Here is a 20998-nt window from a genome sequence, read left to right on the forward strand (position 1 = left end):
GGCAACCGAGGTCTGCCTAGTTGGTTCCAGTCGAACGAGACAACTAGGTTGCTTGGTGGTGGGACCGAATAGATGGCTGGATATGACTCTGACGAAGTTCCTTCCTGCGATAAAGGAATGGGTGCACTTCCCCTGTGTTCGTCGGAGTCTGTGTTGATGAAGAGAATTTGGACGGTGTCGTCTTTATTCTCCTCTGTGATGGTATCATTCGAAGATAGAGCCTCTGAAGGCAAAACCGGGTCAACTACCCTCTCAACCTTTTGACTTTCGTCAGGCATGGATCCAGACAATTCATCTTCAATGATAGGTGCTTCGGCTGACCACCTGGGCGGGCCAGCCGGGTTCTCAACTAGTGAAGGACTTGGCAGGAGTTTTTGATATCCAGGAGGAAGTTGCGCTCGTAAGATTGGGCGATCTTCCAAAACTCGTTTAGCCTCGTCTAAGAAGGGACAACGGTGGATGGCGTGGTCACCTTCACACAGTTTGCAGGGAAATCTAGCTTTCCCTCTCTGTCCTGTGGCTTCACTTTCACTAGTTGACGGTGAGCAGTCAACATGGCTATCAGAGGTTGATGCTACCGAATTGTGCAAACAGGGAGACCAGTCCCTTAGTATCCGAGGGATGCAGGGACAATCTCTGTGGAAGTGGTCTCCCCTGCATATGACACATGGCGATTTAGGCCTTGTCAGTGCTGTGTGTGGATTTTTGTTAGACGACACTTGTTTGCCCCTAGTCGCTTTTGGCTCCTCCTTCTTCTTCTCTTTCTTCTTCTTTTCCTTCTTCTCCTTAGGAACTTGGTTTTTTGTTTTACCAGTTCCGTCAAGCGAAGAGGAAGGAGGAGAGGAAGAGTTGGATGAAGTAGAAGGCTGGCTGGCAACTCTGGTCTGGTCTAACTGTTGACTTGACTATTCAGGAATAGTGGTGGTTTGAATGACATTGGTTGAAAAGAGCCAGACCGACAGGCCAATTGTCAGTCCTGGAAGCGACAATGTGGCCATATGGGGTGCACCAACATCTCCCCAAGAGGAGAAGGGACTAGGATTTCGACCAAGGGGAATTCCTTGGTTGGCATGCTCCATTTTTTCAACCTAAAGATCAACGCAGGAATAAGGGGTGATTGTTCCGTTTAAAATAAATTTTAACGACGCTTTAGACACAACTTGCTTTTTCACTTTTAAAGAGTCGAGAAAAAGCTAAAGATGACTCTAGTCTCCTTCGATGTTTTAACGAGCCCGAAGTGACAAATGCTCGGATGGACTTTTTCTGTTATAGAGTCTGAAAAAGGCCAAAAGGAACTGCTCTAGAGTTCTAGGAAGAGGGTGTGCCAAACTTTTCGCAAAACCGCAGAATACTTTTTAGGGTACGGGCGGTCGATCTACCTGAATGCTGTGTTCAGTGCATTGCGATCAGTAGGGCAGCCGACACGGCTTCCTAAGGATAAAAGTTTTATGCCTATAGGGGTCTCCCAATATATACGCGACGGTACGTGGGAGCACAATCCATACTGGCGCTATCGTCCCTCAGGAGGAATCACCCACCATCCACGAGATCGACAGTCACCAGGCTTAACGACGCTGGAACACGTCTCTAGCCTAGACCTCTATGTTGTGCGTTATGTTGCAAAGCGTTGTTAAGTTCATTCAATTTATTTTAGGTTGATCTTTTTAAAGTTTGCCTTTCAAGGTTCATCACGAGATGTATGATACAAATTCCTAAATGCAGTCTAAAGATGATAAGCAAGCTTTATATCTTTTCATCTTTGAAAATCCTAGCTACTAAGGGAAAATAAAGACACCATCTTTTCTCAAAGAGCAATCAGCACACTCTAATGCACTTTTCCTAAATCAAGCATGCAAACTATCAAATGCAAATGGACAATGTAGGTGTTTGTTTTCCGCTTTCTTAGTATTGATGCCTACAAAGAAAGCTTTTTGTACAACTTTGAATTCGCTTTTAAATGACAAATACAAACAAGTTTACTTTTTCGAAATCAGTGAGGGTAGAAGAGATTACAACACTTAACGATTTTCGAAATGAATACTTGTTTCAGCACTTTAAAAGAGACAAACTCAAACCAATAAGCAAGAGTAAATGTATAATCAACTGCAAACAGCCAATGAACTCTCTCCTAAGATCACAATCAACAGATCTGAATCAAGGGCTACAGGATGATTATTTCACTCATGCAAAGGAAAACTGTAAATGACGCCACAAACACATAAAAACACTCACAGTCTTTTTGTACAAAAGGAGGCGGAATTTAATCAGAGAAAATGAGTTATCAGACTGGTACCTATGCTGGTTACAGGCTGCAAAAATCAGAGATCAAAACAGGGCAAAACAGAGCAGAGAACCCCACCTGCACAAGAGCAAACTGGTTCAGCGCAACCTCAACACAGGGGTTTTGACATTCAGCGCAGGTAGCCTTCACGGGACCTGCGTTGAAATGCAGAATCCCTTCACTGGGTCTGCGCTGAAGGAGAAACTCTCGTTTCCCACTGGTTCTGGGTCATAGATTGGCTATTTAATTCACTGGTTCAGGCCAAATAAAAGCAACAAGAAAGGCACAATCAAAGGGATGCTTTGAGGGAGTACTAAGATCTATCACAAAGGATCATCAAATCATTTGTGAGTCCACTGTTCAGACCATAGACAAGTCCAGTGATTGGATCAAGGCAGCAACTGTCTACTTTGCATCCGAGAATAGCAGATGTAGTTCGATTGTTGCTGTCAAGTCTACGAAACAAACAATGATAGGAACACAAATAAAATGACTAAACATATTTCCCCAGTGGAGTCGCCAATTTGTTGTGGGGAAAAATGCCTATGCAGGATGATCCTATCCACCTAAGGTGTGACAGTGCCTTAGAAACAAACAGAGACAGCTATTGTGGTTTCTTCCTTTATGAAATGTGAAAGAAGAGAGATAAATGGACTTACCGGTGTCTTCTGTTTGTCCCTCGATCCGGTCTCTCTTCTCTTTGGGAGTTCACAGCTACTTGCCTTCTCGCTCGCCCAGCTTCAACAGATTCATGCAAGATCACAAGAGAACAACTACTTGCCTTCTTGCTTATTCAGCTCCACCGGGTTCCTGCAAGATCACAAGAGAACAGCTACTTGCGACAAGAGAAGAACACTACACAAAGACAGATATTCACATTCATAACTAGTTTAGGATTAGAAATAAACCAAATACACTAATGCAATCATACATCAAGAATACATCAGCATATAGGAGAAACCAAGATAGCTTTATTGATGAATAACAAGGTTCAGGAAGAGATACAACCCAGAGGGCTCCAATCCAGCATCTCCTTCCCAGCAAATGGAATTCCTATCTTCACCCCCTTCAAAGCATTAAGCACCCAATGATTCCAGTCTCAAACCAACAGCAATTCTTTGCAATAACAAAATTCCAGCCTCTAGATCTCATGGAGGAGAGATCCATATATAGATGTTTGGAGAGAGGATGAGTCAGCTTGAGATCTGACTAGTGTCCTCTCCCTCTATCAGTTCTTGATTCCACTTGGAGGTTCTTGCTTCCACTTGGAGATTTGGAACCTCTTACTCATCACCAGTCGAATTCCCTGAGGCAAGTGTCATTTTGGAAGCTTCCTGGGTTTTGACACCTTGAGAAATGAGCCTGCCACATATCCACTCTCGTTCAGCACAGGTAGCCAGTGTTCCATTTGACATTCAACGCAGGTAGCCAGTGTTGGCTTTGACATTCAGCGCAAACAGCTAGTGTAGCCACTGAAATGATCCTGATTTGACTTGTTTTGAGCAGTTTTTGGTGGAGAACTTCTGTGAATTGCTGTGGTTTGTTAGCCTTGTTCCTCTAGGGGTAGGAACAACATGTTTAGGGACTTTGGATCCCTTAGATTATGGACATTTCATGCTCAATGCTGTAAGGCACAAAAATGTCTATAACAACTCGGTAAGAAAATGTACCCCATGGACATGTAAAAATGGTTTTTTCTTGATCCTCGGGTGCAATCTGTATCTGGTTATACTTGCTAAAACCATCTAGAAAACAAAAGTACTTCTTACCAGCAAAGGTATTGTGTACCTGATCGATGAAAGGAAGAGGGAAGTAATCTTTGAGAGTGGATTTGTTCAATTCTATGTATTCAATACAAATGCGCCATCTCCCATATTTTTTCGGGACTAATACCAACGGAGAGACCCACTAGCTTCCAGAAATAGGATAGATAAAATCAACATTTAAGAGTTTTTGTAATTCTTCCTTTACAACATCTCTTAGAGTTGGGTTCATATGCCTTTGGGGTTGTCAAATAGGTTGGGTTCCATCCGAAATATAGATATGGTGGGTACAATTTTAAGGAGGGATGCCTTTCATATCTTCATAGCCCCATGTAAAGGCATCAAGATGGTTTCACAACAAATTCACATGCTTCTCTTGCTGGGAAGAATCCAAGTATGAACTGATATGCAAGGATTTACCTGGAATAATATCAATAGGAGTGGTATCAGGCTCAAGAGTACACATTGGTGTCGCTAGATATGGTGGCGAGGGAGGTAGAGGGTCATATATTTCCTGACAATCTAGACTAAAAATATGACTCAATGACTCAAAATTGGGCATGGTGTCTAGATTGTTCAGGAAGTCTTGAATTTGACCCTCCTGTGAGAACTCAACATTCTAATGTATCAAGGAAACAGGCTAAGTATCATCATCACTATTGTAGTCTAACCATAAAGTGTCTTAGAGCTCCTGAATGGATCTAGCGGGTCGATACAAGGTGACCTTATTCCTAGAATCTCCATGGGAAATATACATGTCACCAAAATGACATCTGATATAAGCATTGGTTGTAGCAAGCCATGGTCGTCCCAAGATCAAGGGATGTCCTCCCACTGCATTCTTTGGCTGAAGCACAATGAAGTCTGTGGGTTATTCCTAAGAGTCTAGAGAAATGACCACATCATCCAACACCCCTTCCGGCTTGATTTTAGATCTGTCTGCTAGTTCAAGCATAGTGGGAGTAGGATGAATATGGACCAATCCAAGTTGATCCATGGTTTTCTTGGTCATAACATTAATGGCTGCCCCCAGGTCTATAAGTACATTGGAGACAAGGACATCACCTATCTAAACAGAGACAATAGGGTTTCCGGGGTCGGTATATTTCTCCATGTGCATACACCCCGTCATTAACTCTGCTACTCTACCAACAAATTGAATAGTTGGTTACAATATTCTCCTTCCTGGCTTCTTGAGGCAGAGTTCCCTAATTAATTTTGTCCAAATGGGGATCTCTTTAATAGCTTGGAGCAAAGGTACCTTTATGAAAAGGTTCCTAAGCTTAGAAGCTAGGTTAAACTCAGGAATGGGGTGTTTCTTCTCCACAACTGATCTCTCTAGATATGGAAGTCGGTTGGAAGAAGATGGAAAAGGCTTAGAAGGTACGAGGACACGCTGGATGGTATCATATTTTTTAGAATGGTTAGGAGTTTCCTCCTCGCCTTTTTCATTGATAATCACCATAGGTTACTTTTTATTTTCCGAGGTTACTATCTTCCCCGATCTCAATTGGAGGTCATTGACTCCAACTAGCATGGATTGATATCTGGATTAGGAAAGTGGGTTCATATGATGAATCATTTGTACCAATTTGTTGTTGGGGATGGGTAAAGGTTGGGCAGGTAGTTGAGAAGGTCGATAGGTGGAGGTAAAGGCAATGGTGGCATTAGTTGACTCAGCTGAGGTAATGATGGTTGTGGCATTGGGTAAGGTGCATATGTACGAGTGTATGACTACATAGGTGCAGGATAGGAATGGTGTGAATGGTATGAATGGTTTGGCCCTCTCCATCCTTGTTGCCAAGATTGGGACGCTTGTCAACAATGATATTGGTTCCCATGCTGCCAATGTTGAGAGTGACTAGTGTTAGGATAGGAATATGAATGTGCATTATAACCAAAAAACTGTGGTGGAGGCTCATGAGCCATACCTACACTTACCTGAGGCCATTTTCTTCGTTCTCCCATAGCATGCAATGATTCAGCTTCAGGTTGTCCTCATTCAAGTACAACCTTCAGCCCAGGTATGGAGGGACATTTTTCCATGGCATGATTCTTTATACAAATTGCACATTTATTATTTTTTTTTAATGTCGAGAGGACATTCTCTTAAAACATGCTTTCTTCTACATTTTGGACAAAAAATAGACAATGACTCTTGTTCCTCTACAAGTTTTTGCTGAAACTTCAAAGAGTCTATTTTTTTACTAACAATATTCATTATTTTAATTTTCATATTGTCCATTTTGTTTTCTAATCCAATAATCATAGCATCAATAGATTTGGTTTTCTTATTTATATTCTGAATTCCTTTACCGGATCTATATTGGTTCCTCGAGAATCTCCTACACAAGGCAGGGATTTGATCAAAAGATTTTTGAGCAATATCCCCTTGTCCTAACAAATTTAGATTATTCTTACCATTGTCAATAAGCCCCCGTAAGAACAAGGTTCTAATGGTACTTGGATCAAATTTGTGCTTTGACCTTTGGAGGATGTACATGAATCTCTCCAAGTAGTCCTTTAGAGTCTCATCATCATTTTGTACAATAGTAAAGATTTCATCTTTAATATCTCTAGTCTTACAATATTCCTAATATTTTGACAAGAACATTCTCTTCATTTGTTCCCAAGAAGATATAGTGTTTCCTCCTACTCCCATGAATCAACGGTGTTGCGTCCTTGAGAATTGCAGGAAAGAACTTTAACTTCTAGGCATCAGATGAATAATCATAATTGATACAAAAAATATCAAACTCAAATAGGAAAGGGTCTAGGTCTTCATGTACCTTACCATAAAAATGAGGAAGAGCTGATGGTGAAATATTTTTCATTTGTACTTGTGTATCAGGATCCACAATTGGGAATCCAAAAGTGGATTGTTCCTCATTTACTTGATTTTCACCAGTTCCTTTTGCATGGTCTTCCCGATCTGCCATTGTTGTTATTCCATGTGAAGCTCTCTTAACAGCTGAGAAGGATGACTATGGGTTCTAATAGTTCCCTTCTTCCCCTTTGTGGGCTCTGTCACACCTGGACCACTGCTGCCAGAGCTCAAGTAGATTGTTCCTCCATGATGAGTCTAAGTTTGTTTGGACTTTCTACCTACAAAAGAAGGCCCAATATGAGATTTGGTTTCAAATTTATTAGTATTTCTTTGGACCCTAGTGGGCTTCGGACCCCTACCTCTTTTAGGCATTCATTTCAAAAAATGACAAAACAAAATTTCAATAAAAATTTTGCAACTCAAAAATAACTGGACACCTATAAATTTCTTCAAGCAAACATAAGCACATTGTAGAAAAAACAATAGCAGACTTACCCCTATTACAAAAAAAAGAAAATTCTTACTAATTCAAATCACTTCGCCAACAACAACGCAAAAATGTTAGGTGCAATAATTGCACTTAAGCGAGATCCTTCAACACTTAATTGTCAACCCGGGGGTTTCGTGAACATAGAGACGAAGCACAGGAAATGCTAGAAGTGGTATGAACTTTTCCTATTCCTAATCCTACTTCTTAAATGAATTGTTGCAGAATCATACAAAAAACAATCTTAAAGGCAATTGAAACCAAAGCAATTCTAGTGCTGGAATGTAAGAGAATAATTTGCGAGGAAATAAAGTAAAGGAACTTTCACAAAAATGGAAGCAATCTTAAATGATGAAATGAAATACTTTGTTTATCTTCAGTATAGATGGCTAACAACTTAACAAGTGGGCCCTTGCAAAGATCTGTTACCCAATTGATCTTCCTTCTACACCAAGCAACATGTTCTTGTACTATTGCAATTTTCTTGTACTAGTGCAGGTACAATACTTATGTGAAAAAGTATATTTTACCTTCTTTACTAAAGAATTATGTATTTGTGGAGGTGCTCTAAGCCTCAAGGCTTAGAGCACTCTGTTCCTGTGACAAGAGACCAGTTGTTGCACCGAGATAGAGCTTCCTTCACCAAAGTTTCCAATTTACTTTCGAAATAATAAAAAGACGTGTTGAAAAGAATTGCAATTGAAAGCTATATTCTGAGATAAATTACACGTGAAAAAAATAATTCTTTAATTAACTAAACTTTGCAATGACAGTAAACTTCATAAAGCAATAACAATTTAGAATAATCAAAGCAGCAGTCAAAGTAATTTTCATGCATCAAACTAACTTTCGGCAATTCACTTATAACATTTCTATTTGTTTTTCTTAAGTCATAAAATGAAAGTTTAAAGTATGGTGTTTGTAATAAAATCCTTCCTTAATTCACGTAAACATTCTTAGATCCTTTAGAAGTATGACTCTTAACATTAAGAATGATTACTTGAATTAACAATACTTTTTCTTGCAGGAATAAATGAAATTATAAGCAGGAAAAAAAACTTAACACTTGTTGTGAAGTAAATGAATAAACCGGAGTGAAGGAAACTACATGCACTGGTACAGGAAGAATCTTCCTACACGACCCGACTGGAAGAAAACTAAGACAAAAATTATAGGAAGGAAATTGCAAGAAAGTAATTGCAGGAAAGAAATTGCAAGAAATAAATAAACTTTCAAACTATGGATCCATTCACGCTTGACTATGAAATGAATTTAACTCAGAACTTCTGAAATAAACATAAGAACAATACAAGCAATGCAACTGCAAATGAATAAATGTTTGCACAAAACTTTTAAATTGCAAAAGAATAAGAGTAAATGAGATGGGTTGGCTAGGCCCTAGCCAACCAGCTCGTTTCCCTTTAGGAAATGAAATGGTTCAACACTTATTCATGCATGAAATAAAAATTAGACACAAAATGAATAAAATATGGTGTGTTCCTTGTATTAAACTTGATCAACAAATATACATGATAATGCAAGTCTAGACCAGAACTGAGGGCGATCCAAAATTACAAATTAAATGAAATTAGAAACTCAGATATCACTAGCTTTCCTCTACCTATGGTCTACATTATATACAGTCTCTTGCTGTTAGCCATATTCTGATAATTACATTCATTTCTTATTCAAGAATTTCAACCAAATGAACTAACAAACAACATTTCAAAACCGACAAATGGTTATAATAAAGCATGAACTTTGTTGACCGTAGACCATATTCTTGGCAAGTATCCTTTACTATATGCCACCAATATCCAACCTCAGATAATTCGCAACCGAACTAGGAGCCGTGGATCAAAAAAGCCCATGTGGAAGGATTTGAACTATCACAGAGATCATGGAGCAACATTGTTGCCAGTGTGTTATGGCCTAAATCTACCTCAGACTGAGAAAGGTAGGTCTAGGGTAACATCAAACCATGCTTAACCTGGTAGCTAGCCCTACCAGGTCAGGAGAGGGCTCTCTCCTTATAAATCTCAGGAGAATATAGCAAATGAGGCTTGAGATGACTGATGTAAAGACTAATTTTAGGCTAGCTATATTCTCAGAGGAGTTTGAAAGAATTTTATGGTTTATTGCTGCATCAAATGTGAAAGGAAGTTTTGGGTCCAGGGAATGAACTCAGTCTTGCAGAGATTTATGTGGGGCGAGGTAGGAAAACGCTTTAGTACTTTGAATTAAGTGAAACGGAAAGTCTTAAGACTAGTGAGGAGTTGGAGAGGGCATGAATGTGTCATGAATCCTCTTCAAAGAGTAGAAAACATGTAAAACTAATGAAACCCTAAGGTAGAGCACTGCAACATCAATGATTTCCACATTTATACTTGATTCATTTAGTTAAGAAGAAAAGAGAGAGATAATGGCACACATAAACATATGATAACTTGAACCATAGAAGGAAAAACAATACTAAGTCACCTTTCCACAAGAATCCCACACAATGTTTCAAACCCTAGTCTATTTCCTTGGCAAACTACAGAGATGACGTACAATAGTGCTCAAAACATTTACAAGAGTCCAACCTTTTCAAATGACTAAGAAAATACATGATATAGACCTCCAAACCACCTGAAATATCCATCAGGGGTCGAATCCATGAGTATATGGGTGGTTTCAACCATATCTAAACAAGGAACACAAAAATAGGCAGTGGAACAACTTGCCTCTAAAACCTAGGAAGCTGATTCATTCAACTCAAAACCACCAACAACTGATGTATCTACCTTCTCAAGTCAATTTTTATCATTTTTACATCATATTACATCAATTCACATCATGTCACCACATTAATTTTACCATTAGAGAAAAAAAGTCAAACTAGAAGAAAACTAGGCAAAAAACAGAGTTTTTGAGCAAAATTGGCACTTTTTCATCCTGTGTGTAGCACCATTTTTTTTGTGCGTAGTGCTTTTTCCAAGCTGGTTTTGGAAGGCTTCCTGAGGTTAAAATTAGGTTCAGGATAGCTCATTGGAAAGAACTATAAGCCTACCTTCTTTAACAACTTGAATTTTTTTATTTGGAGTCCATTTGCCCTTCCAAATTTGCAATCTCCCAAGACTACTTCCTGTGTGGCCAAAAAGTGGCAGAGAGGGCATTTTTGAGGTGTTTTTGGCCCTTTTGGAGGTCCAAAACTTGTCAAAATTTCGTAGTAATTTCTGAGAATACATAAATTTTCATAAGGAATCCAAAAATGCCAAGTTTTCTTCAAAAGGATGTCCCTATCAAAAGCAAGCACCAGGGGGTGCTACGCTCCTGTCGGAAAAACTTGTTTTTTGCATGGAAAATTCAAAAATGACAAAAAGTTCACCAAATTTCTTGAAATTTGGAATGAGTGATCTATGTCAGGTGCTATGCTAGGAAAATGAAGCTTCAACCAATATTTTGAGCTTATCTTGCTCTTTTTTACTCCTCAAAGTCTTCCTTAACTTGGCTTTTAGGCTCCTTATCCTTGTTTTACAAATTTGGTTTCGTGCCAAATAGTGATAAGCCATGTGGCGCAACATATTTTTCTCCTAATTTGCCTTCTCAATCAGCTTCTCCAAGTGAATTTTCACCTTCTCCAACATTTATTCCTGGTCATTTTCCTTTTTCTCAATCAACTTGCCCTTTGCCCTCTTGGACTTTTGTCAATTTTCTTTGACGACTTGCAGCTCCAAGATTCATTTTTTGTCCTCCAATTGCTTGTTTTGTTGCTCAAGGAAGTTGATAATCCACTTAGCCCTCTCAATATTAAGGGAGAAGTCCTAGATGTCAGCTTCTTTCTCTCTAATTACCTCCTTGAGCCTTGAGTTTTGGGAGATCAAATCACTATACTCCTCCTGAATCAAAACAAAATCTCTCTCTCTTAACCTTTAGAAGGTCTTTCATCATGCAATGGTTGCTTCCCTTTATCCTATACCTGCTCTATTGAGGATGAAGGCAAAGCCCTTTTCACCTCGGGTGAAGATGGCATTTGCTTATGCTTTGATGGAGAAAATGAGACCCCTTCCAACCCAGGTGGAGATAATACTTGTTTGGCAGCTGCAAATAGTCTCCGTGTGCCCTTTTGATAAGTGAAAAACAGGGAAAATTTTAAGAACCCCCCTAAATTTATAAATATAATAAATGGGCGAATCTCCATGGTATATAGGAAAAATGGAAGGCGATTTTATCAATAATATAATATGTATATATAATTTTTTGGCGAATCTCTCACCAGGCATGGCGAATATTTTACTCAATTATAAAATCTTGTAAGATCTTGGAGAGTCTTTCACTAAATAATAAAACTTTGTAAATTCCTAGTGAATCTTAGCATAGGCTACATGCTAGTTTAATTCCCCCATTTAAATAGGCTACATTCCAGGTGAATACCATGGGTCAATACCATGTGCCATTTTGGTGAATACCATGGGTCAATACCATGTGCCATTTTTGTTTTTATTAATTTTAATATTAGGGTTAATAATGGTTTTTTGCATGGTATTAATAACAATCTAGTCCATGGTATTTGTCCCATAGTATTTTGGCCATAGGTTTCACCTAAATATAACCCATTTTTTGAGTGTTCGTAAATATAAGGTGACTTATGGAGTAAATATAAAAAAATGTTTTATTTGTTTACCATACCTCTCGTTTATTTGTATTTTTATTAATTTACCATACCTTTTTTACAAATATGGTATTTGGCCCATAGGATTCACTTAAATAAAACCTCTTTCTTGAGCCTTCATAAATAGAACGAGGGTTATGGACTAAATATAAAAAGAGGTTTTATTTATTTATGATACGTCTAGTTTATTTATATTTTTATTTATTTACCATACCTTTTGAGTAAGTATAAAAAGACGTTTTATTTATTTACCATACCTCCACTTTACTTATATTTTTATTTGTTTACACCCTTACATGTATATAAGGTGACTTATGGAGTAAATATAAAAAACATTTTATTTATTTACCATACATCCACTTTACTTATATTTTTATTTGTTTACACCCTTACATGTATATAAGGTGACTTATGGAGTAAATATAAAAAATGTTTTTATTTATTTACCATACCTCTCATTTATTTATATTTTTATTAATTTACCATACCTCTTTTATAAATATGGTATTTGGCCCATAGGATTCACTTAAATAAAACCTATTCTTGAAAATGGGCGAATGGATTCACTTAAATAAAACCTATTCTTGAAAATGGGCGAATGGAAGGTTGTAAGTCCTAATTTCAAGGGCTAAATTTACCTTTTTACCCTCTCCCTTAAAATAAGGTGGGCTATTTGAGGTGATTTGTAAAAATGTACTATGATACAAAATATTCGCCCACTAAAAATTTAAAATCCCTTAATTTCGCCAAAGGGCGAACATTCGCCCCTAAAATTATCCTTGGTGAAAAATATTGGAACACCTGTAGTTTGAGTCTCATAAACCTCTTGCTGATTTGAAGGCCCTCCTTCCTTTTGAAACATTGATGGGGTTACTTGAGGGCTTTTGAAAACCTCATGTGAAATGAAAGTATCCCATGAAACATTCAACAAACTCAGCTGCTTCAACAACAATTTTGATCAATGAAAAATGATAAATGCTATTGAACGGTTGATGAAGAGGTTTCCTTTGTACCAGTGTAGCCATCTTCTCAATATTCCTACATATGAAGTAGGGGAGGTTCATAATCCTCACTCTAGTGAAATGCATCAATAATCTGACATGATAAGTGTACAAGCGAGAAAATCTCCCTTCACAGGTGAAGTATTTGATAATGAGCTTCATAAGTGGAGCATAAGTGTCCTGTAGGTATCTTAAAGGAAAGACCCTATTGATTTGCTTTTGATAACTAGCCTTGACATAAGGCTCATAATTCTCTTTGCTCACAAGCTAACCTTTGTTCCACTGTTCACCCACATTTGGAATACCTGTTGCTGTAGCTATGGTTTCAGGTGTCAAAGTGAAGGAAACACTTGCTAAGTTCACCTGGCCATTGTGAAGATGAAGGACAAATAGCCTAGCCAATTCATGGTGGTATTTCACCCTCTCCACTATCTCACAAAACTGGTAGCAAGACTCATGTTTAAAGCATGTTACTACAAGAGGGAAATCTAGTAACTCTGTGAGTGTGGTAGGCTCCTCCCAGATGTGTTTTCCTCCCTTGTGTGGTTTTCTTGGTGCATGAATCTCTTGGGAAGAATCACTCACAGTTTCCTCATCCCTTTCATAAGCTGAATCTGTCTCCATATTTGCAAATGTATAGTGTAAAATGATGAGTATGAAGAGATTTTCTCAAGAATAGGTGACTACTATTTTCTTCTTTGGGATTTGATAGGTTGACTGATAATATAAGTGGAAAGGAAGGTTTTGATGCTGGCTATAGGGTTATTAGGGAATGATAGGGTTTGGGAAATGAAAATTAGGGTTTGGGGAATAGTGGGAGTTAGGTATAGGGCTTAGCATTTGGTGATAGGGGATAAGGTGAGTGTAAATGGGAGAGGGAAAGGGGAAGGGAATTAGGGGAATTTAGTGCAAGGGGATGGGATGTGGGAAAATTATGCAAGGGAGTAAAAACAGCAAGAATGACAAAACCTACAAAACCCAAGACAGTTTTGTCAAGGCAACTTTGAAGCAGTTAGGGTTTGATTTTTAACCATCAAGGATGACAAAACCTCTTGCTATGGAAAATGGGAGGATGTACTTACTTGAACAGATGTTATTTGCAAAATTTATAGGCTTGGAAAATCGATGGGATGAGTTTTGAGCTTTGCTAACTGGTGTGCCGCGCCAATGCCCAGGTGCGTAGTGCCTGGCAGGTGCACCACGCCCATTGAAAATCCTTTGCAATTCCTGCACCTGGTGCGTAGCACTTGGCAGGTGCACCGCGCCAAGAAAAAACTTGCACTTTGCTGCAAATTTTGTCCTTTCTCTCCTCAAACACAATTTTCTTCTTGTTCTCTCTCACCTTTCACACAAATGAAGTTTTCTAACACAAATTATCCCTTTATATACAACTGAATTTAATTTTTCATTTAGAAAACCCACTTTCTAAAGTTGCTTTTCACTTTGATTTTAAAAACCCTGTTTTTGCAGTTTGGCTCTCTATTTTGTCATTTGATGGACTAATGCTTGGATTTTCTTGTCTCTTTGTAGTAGCTAGAGTGCTGGAGTTTGGCAAGGTGACCCAGGGCTGCAAATGATGCTTTATTACATATGAAAACAATAAAATTACATAAAATTTGTACATGAAATGGAAAAACCCTGTTTTCACTTCAAAACAGAGTTTTGAGGTAAAAACCCTTCATGGAGAAAATCATCAGTAGAATTTGTGATTTTATGAAGTTATTAAACATCCTCATCTGCCTGCTAACCTCTTATTGAGCTTTTGAAGACCATGGTGGCAAACCCTAGACCTAATGAGACCTAAAACCCTAAAAGTGATCTTTTGCAAATGTAATGAAAAAAATGACTGTAAATGACTTAAACTTGTTAAAATGGGCCAGCGGGTAAAGACCATGAGGGAAATTTTGATAATGAACCACTACCATTAGATTATCCATGATCCTAATGGAATGCAACTAATTAGATGAGACACCTATTATGCAGGCAAAAAGAGAAATTTTGATCAGTGATGGAGGGATGAAGATACCAACACTAATGCACTGCAAGAATCTGCCTACACTAATCACGCTAAATAATGATTAACACTTACTTCTTCAATTACTTTTAGGAAATTTAAACATAATTTACAAGAGATACTAAAAGGTATGAAATCTATGTAAAGTAATTAATAAAGCACTTAATAAATCTTAATTATGAAATACAAAGTATATGCAGGAATAGATGATTATCTTGGACTAGTGTAGGAATGAGAGGGTTAATCAGAGATAAAATAGAGGTTAAGGCTTATGGGAATAGGGTAAAAATAGATAAATTTTGGACACCAAAAGGCACTATAACCTTGATTATCATTGATGGGTTTGGGTTTCCTTTCCGGGTGAACGGGCACCGGTTGCGTCTTTATCACAAACCACTCACCAAAGAGTATTTTTTCCAACAGGTACATAGTGATCCCACTATGAAAATTTTAGCTACAGGAGGTGAAGAATCGACCGCCTTACTTTCATGAAAATTGTTTGTTTTCAATTGTAAATAATGTATATATTTTCTGTGAGCATAGCTTATTAATTTTTCCATTTTATTTTTTTACCTGCATGATTGAATAGAGTAAATATTGTTGCATGAATGGGTGAATTCTTTTTAGAAATATGTGTTGTTTATAGTTCTTGTTCCTTTTAGATGAACAACTATTGTTCCTTTTTTGGACAACTATTTTTATTTTCCAAAAGAACGGTTGTTGTTCCCTTTTACCAACTTTCATACATACCGCTGTTGTTCTATTTCTATTGCGTTAAGCGGATAAGTGTTGTTCAATAGAATGAACAATTGTTGTTCTGTTTTCAATAGAATGATTGTTGTTCCATTCTCGATAGAATGGCTATTGTTCCATTCCCGATTGAACAATTGTTGTTTCATTCCTGATAGAATGATTGTTGTTCCATTCTTGATTGAATAGTTGTTGTTCTATTCCAACAACACATTTGTCATTCTATTCTCAACAGAACAATTGTTGTTCCATTCCCGGCATTACACTTGTTGTTCCATTTCTAACAGCACATATGTCATTCCATTCTTGACAGAACAACTGCTGTTCCATTCCTGACAATACAGTTGTTGTTCCATTCCAATTGAATAGTTGTTGTGTTAGAAAAATTATATTTATGACAGGGAAATGCAAGACATATAATATGCGATAAAAACACAAACACATAAAACCATAGAGACACAAATATACATGGTTCACCCAGTTTGAGCTACGTCCACCCAAAACAACTAGTCCTTCCTTTCTATTATCCAACAAAATGAAGAGACACAACCTACAACAGATCTACTATAATATCCTATGTTTTCTCTCACAGTCTCACCTGTCTGTTTCCCACTCTGAGAATACACGTCTATTACACAACCTCAATACAATACCCTCATACAAAGAGAGGGGTTTCCTTCTAAGGAAAAAAAACCCTAAACTAAACATAAGTTCTACCGTTAGATCATCCGCATAATGAACAGCCTAGATTGACTAGAAATTACTATACTTTTACAGGGCAATTTTACATTTGTTTTTAGCTTCAGGGTCACTTCCCCTAAAACCCCTACTAGGGGACCGCTGGCCCCTGGACCCCCGAGCCGGGGGGGGATTAGCCCCCCTGGACCCCCATGGGGGGGACAAGTACCCCTCGCACCCCCCTGCATGGAGGGGTGTACAATCTTCCTATAGTATACATCCAGCTGAAACAAATACCTCTAAATAATCATGCTCCACACCCAACATGTTGTTCCATTCCCGATTGAATAGTTGTTGTTCCATTTCTGACAAAATAGTTGTTGATATTTTTAGATAGACCAATTGTTGTTTCACTTATACAGTCTTATGCTTGGCTAGAAATTTATATCAAGGAAGAAAAAACATTCATATTGATTACATTATGATTTCTTTAACTAATTTTCGATCATATTCATTTCAAATCTGACATGGTTCTGTTATCACTCAGGTTGTTCCCAAAAGTTGTAAGAAAGGGAATACGGCCGAGGTAACCACAGACCAATCTTTTAGAAGCAGATTCTAGCCAATCTGCATCTAGAGAGGGCTCTCTCTTTATTATTTAGCTTCGTTTTGAGGTGTATTAGGCTAGTTATGAAGTGAAAAGGTTTGTTTTGAGTTTTGGTTGGAGGATGGGAAGTCTATAGAAAAGTGAGGTGAATCTGAAACATTTCAGTCCATTGGGCATGATTTAGTCAAAGAAATATGGCTTCCTGGGTTAAGTTTATTATCAGAGGATTTATCACAGAGCAAGGTACTCAAATATGGAACAATTCATAGGCTGAAATCTGATGAAATGGAGTCAATGGGTGAAGGGCAATTAAGAATTCTTCATCATGCTGACAGAGGGAAAATGGATGATTATTGCCAAGGAGCAATTAAGAATTCCTTAGTTAATATTCAAGATGAAATAACGACGGGAAATAGGAGCAATTAAGAATTCACTGTTTATGCTAATTCTTGAAGAAAACATTAATAATAACAGAGATTGAACACAAAGTGCAAACAAGCAAATTCTGGGTTATTATTTTTCTCTATTACTTAGATCATGAAATATAGATGATATAGTAAACACAGAAATTGTAAAGCACACGTTAGAAGAGACTTATTGATCCATGAAATGATTCAAGAATTTTGCAACATGGTCCTTAGCACCAAATCTTCATCCAGTGAGCAAAACGAATGGTTCCAACAACATTTTATTCTAGAAATGGTTTAGTATTACAGTCATAGTTATGAACTTTCTCCACCAACCAACCCCAAATACCTCATCTGGGGGGGTATTTATACAAAAATGATAAGACATTGTGCAAAATATATGATAGAAACAAATATCTGTTGACAATTAATGTTTCATTTACATTGACAGAGACAGTCAGTCTCGAAAATAGGGAGCCAATAAATGATACAATAAATTCATGCTGCGCTGGTTGATCCGAATTAAAGGGAAGTATTGGAGGTAGACGTTGTAAGTCAGTCTTCCAGCTATTTTCCACTGATCCTATGCATTTATTTTCTACTATGGTTATGCCTTCTTTAATTCTGATGTGATACGCTTTAACTTGCAAGAGTGTGGTTCTTTCTGTTCTGCGCATTTACAAAAGATGGTGTGCAATTTTGGTTTGACTGAAGATAATTCTACAGGATTTCCAGCATTCTTTGCCACCACTTTGGTCCTGGTATTTGATTTCTCTGTAGCTTCCTTAAAGTCTCATCAGTCTCTGTGTACCTAAAAAAGTTAGGTGGGGTGGTGAACAGATGCTTCGCCTCATGCTCTATGTAAAAAAGATTTTCTAGGTTGTCATACACGGACTGTCTAGATGGAAGTGCCTTTTCTGTTGAAGTACTTGAAGATGCACTAGCTTGATTGATAGAAAATGTATTTAATTTTTGTATATAGTCCTTGTACTTCATCAAATGGTCATTATCTCCCACAGGACTTGGCAAACCATTTTGATTCAACACTGTAAACTTGTCTGTAAAAGAGTCAATTTCTAGCTACATCTCCTGGCATCTTCTGTCTAGGTTTTGCATTAGAGTTCTCATGGTTAGAACTCTCTTGACATCCAAAATGGTACCTGTTCTGTCTCTGATATCTAGTGCTGCCAGTTCTTCACTGGTTTTGTTATTCAAAAAATTGATTAACCTGTTAGCTTGTTCAGGCATTTTCCCCAATACAGCTCTTGTTTTCATAGCTTCCACTTGGGCTACCTTTATCAAATAAATCTGTTCATAAATGGTTTGAATAGACCTACATATACCTCTAATTGATTGAATGATGTTGTTCCACAAAATTCCTCTGATTTCTGTCAGAGGCTTACGCAGACAGGGATCTTTTTCCAAGGATCTTACCTTATTTTCCAATGCTTTGACTTCTCTTGTCTTTTCTACCACAGTCATTTTGGATTTATCATAGTTCTGCTCAATCTTAGCTAGTTTTTCTTTGACTTGCTTCAATTTAGATACTTGGAGTTTTAACTCCTCCATGGATTTGATTAACTGCTCTGTGGTCATGGATGTGCTGCTTCCTACTACTGTTGCTGTTGATGATGCTCCTGTGATGATCTCTGCAGTTGATGCTGGGACAGTGGAAGGCACTGCTATTATACCTGTGGGAGGGGCAGTTGTAACTACTGGAGTTACTTGAGGTGGCTGGGAGGTCGACACTCCATGCTTTTCTTGTAATGCTTTCTCCAATTATTGCTCTGTCTCATTTAATCTTTCATTCAACCGCGTGAGTAGGTCCATCATGTCCTCCTCGGATTTCTTGTGCACAACATCTGTTGTTCGTGGATGCATAGAAGGAGGCATCTTGAGCTGTTTTTTGAGGGCAACAATGTCCTCTTCCTTCTTCCTCATTAATGCTTTTATGCCCTTGGCATATTTGGGATCATGTCCCAGCTCAATGGTAATATCTTCCAAGGACTTAATCCTGATGTCCTTTGCTAGAGTGGAAGCTTTCTCTAATTCTAGCTGAGCAGAGGTGTTCTCCAATGAATTTTGCAATTTATGAGCCAACATTGCCTTGTCAGCTAGTGTAGAATACACCATTTCTCCTGTCTATTTGTGCAGCTCAATTTGATCTATTGGATGAATGTCCTTGGCCAAGACCTCCAGATTTTTCCTTATATAAGCAGCTGTTGACTGTGGTTGCTGCACCTTGGGCTTGAAGTAGCTCAAGATCATTTTTCCCTCCTTTATGTCATATGCAAACATCAATCTTTTCTGTTTTGTGGGGGCCATCTTGAGATATTGGTCATAAATTTGCAGCCTCAATGGATCATTTCTAGCCTTAATCTGTGTGAATGTTCTTTTGACATTAGAGGTCTACTTGCTTGGTGGTCTCGAGGATCAAACTTCCACGCTATGCTGCCTTTCTAGCTCCTACCTGTGTGGGTTGACTGAAGTATCAATCACTGGGGGAGGTCTGTGGGCTGGTTTCCCTCTCACTTCTGAGGCTTTCTAATATTTCTTCAATGATTTCCTCTTCAGATAGAGGATTGAGTCTTTTCCTCTTAGCACCTGGCTGTTCTGCAGGTCCATTGATGGGTGTGGCCTCTTCTCTGTCCCTTTTCTTGCCTTTTTCCTCATTAAGAGGAGTCTGTAGTGATGGTATCTCTGGTGATTTGGTATGTACTGGAGGAATTCCCCCCTGTTGATCTATCATTTCTTGCTGCTCTGTGCCTGCCACTTCCTTGCCCTTTGAAGAACTTGAAATTGGTATGTTGGCCCCTTGTATGGGTTGCTGTGAAGTCCCAACAGAAGATGTACCCATTCCTGTTTGCTGAGGCAGCTTGAAAGATATATGTCCAAAAGAGTCCACGTTAAGGGATTTTTCTAAATCATTCATAGCTTGTTCCATTTTTTGTTGCCGAGTAAGTTCTTCTACTAAGGTACCCTCTATCCATTCATCGTGATTGGCATATTTTTCTACCTCAGGGATCCTATGATGATTGTAAGCGGACAGCCGATTTTTTACTTTTCTTTCACTTATAAAGCCATTTGGGTCATATGGTACCCACCAGAAGCTTTTCTTCAATTTAAGCTCTTCCCCTAATATTTTATCAGCATCTTCCCATGCTTCTCTTTTGTTAATGATAAAGGGGCCTAATTGGTTTCTTATCCTCAGTTGAGCTTTCTTTTTGACATTGCAAAAATGAGTCAAATCTGCATTAATAAGTTGCCTGAAATACTCCAGAGAAAACAGTCTCATAGGCACATATTTTGGCAGTTTATAGGGGCACAGCTCACAGCCATATATCCTGATCTCAGTGTGATCCTGGTAGAAGTACCAGTCACCTATCCTGTAGTTCTTGGAGAGCTGTAAAATTTTCCTTATGTCACCAGATAGCCTAGGAGGAGGAGCTCCTATTAATAGAGTGGAGGCTGGATGTATGAACAGGTCAATGAATTCACAGTAAGTATAAGGGGTATCAGCAATTCTGTG

At 38.3% G+C, this 20998-nt stretch overlaps 1 pseudogene; it reads left to right on the forward strand.

The window, feature by feature from the left end:
* LOC149149041 (serine hydroxymethyltransferase, mitochondrial pseudogene) overlaps positions 1-19198 on the forward strand; it is a 96894-nt pseudogene extending 77696 nt beyond the window's left edge.
* The last annotated feature ends 1800 nt before the right edge of the window (positions 19199-20998 follow it).

The sequence above is a fragment of the Pinus tabuliformis genome, chromosome 9 (genome assembly GCF_031772625.1).
Source record: "Pinus tabuliformis cultivar Carrire ecotype Pingquan chromosome 9, CPIR1, whole genome shotgun sequence".
In the NCBI taxonomy this organism is placed as follows: Eukaryota; Viridiplantae; Streptophyta; class Pinopsida; order Pinales; family Pinaceae; genus Pinus; species Pinus tabuliformis.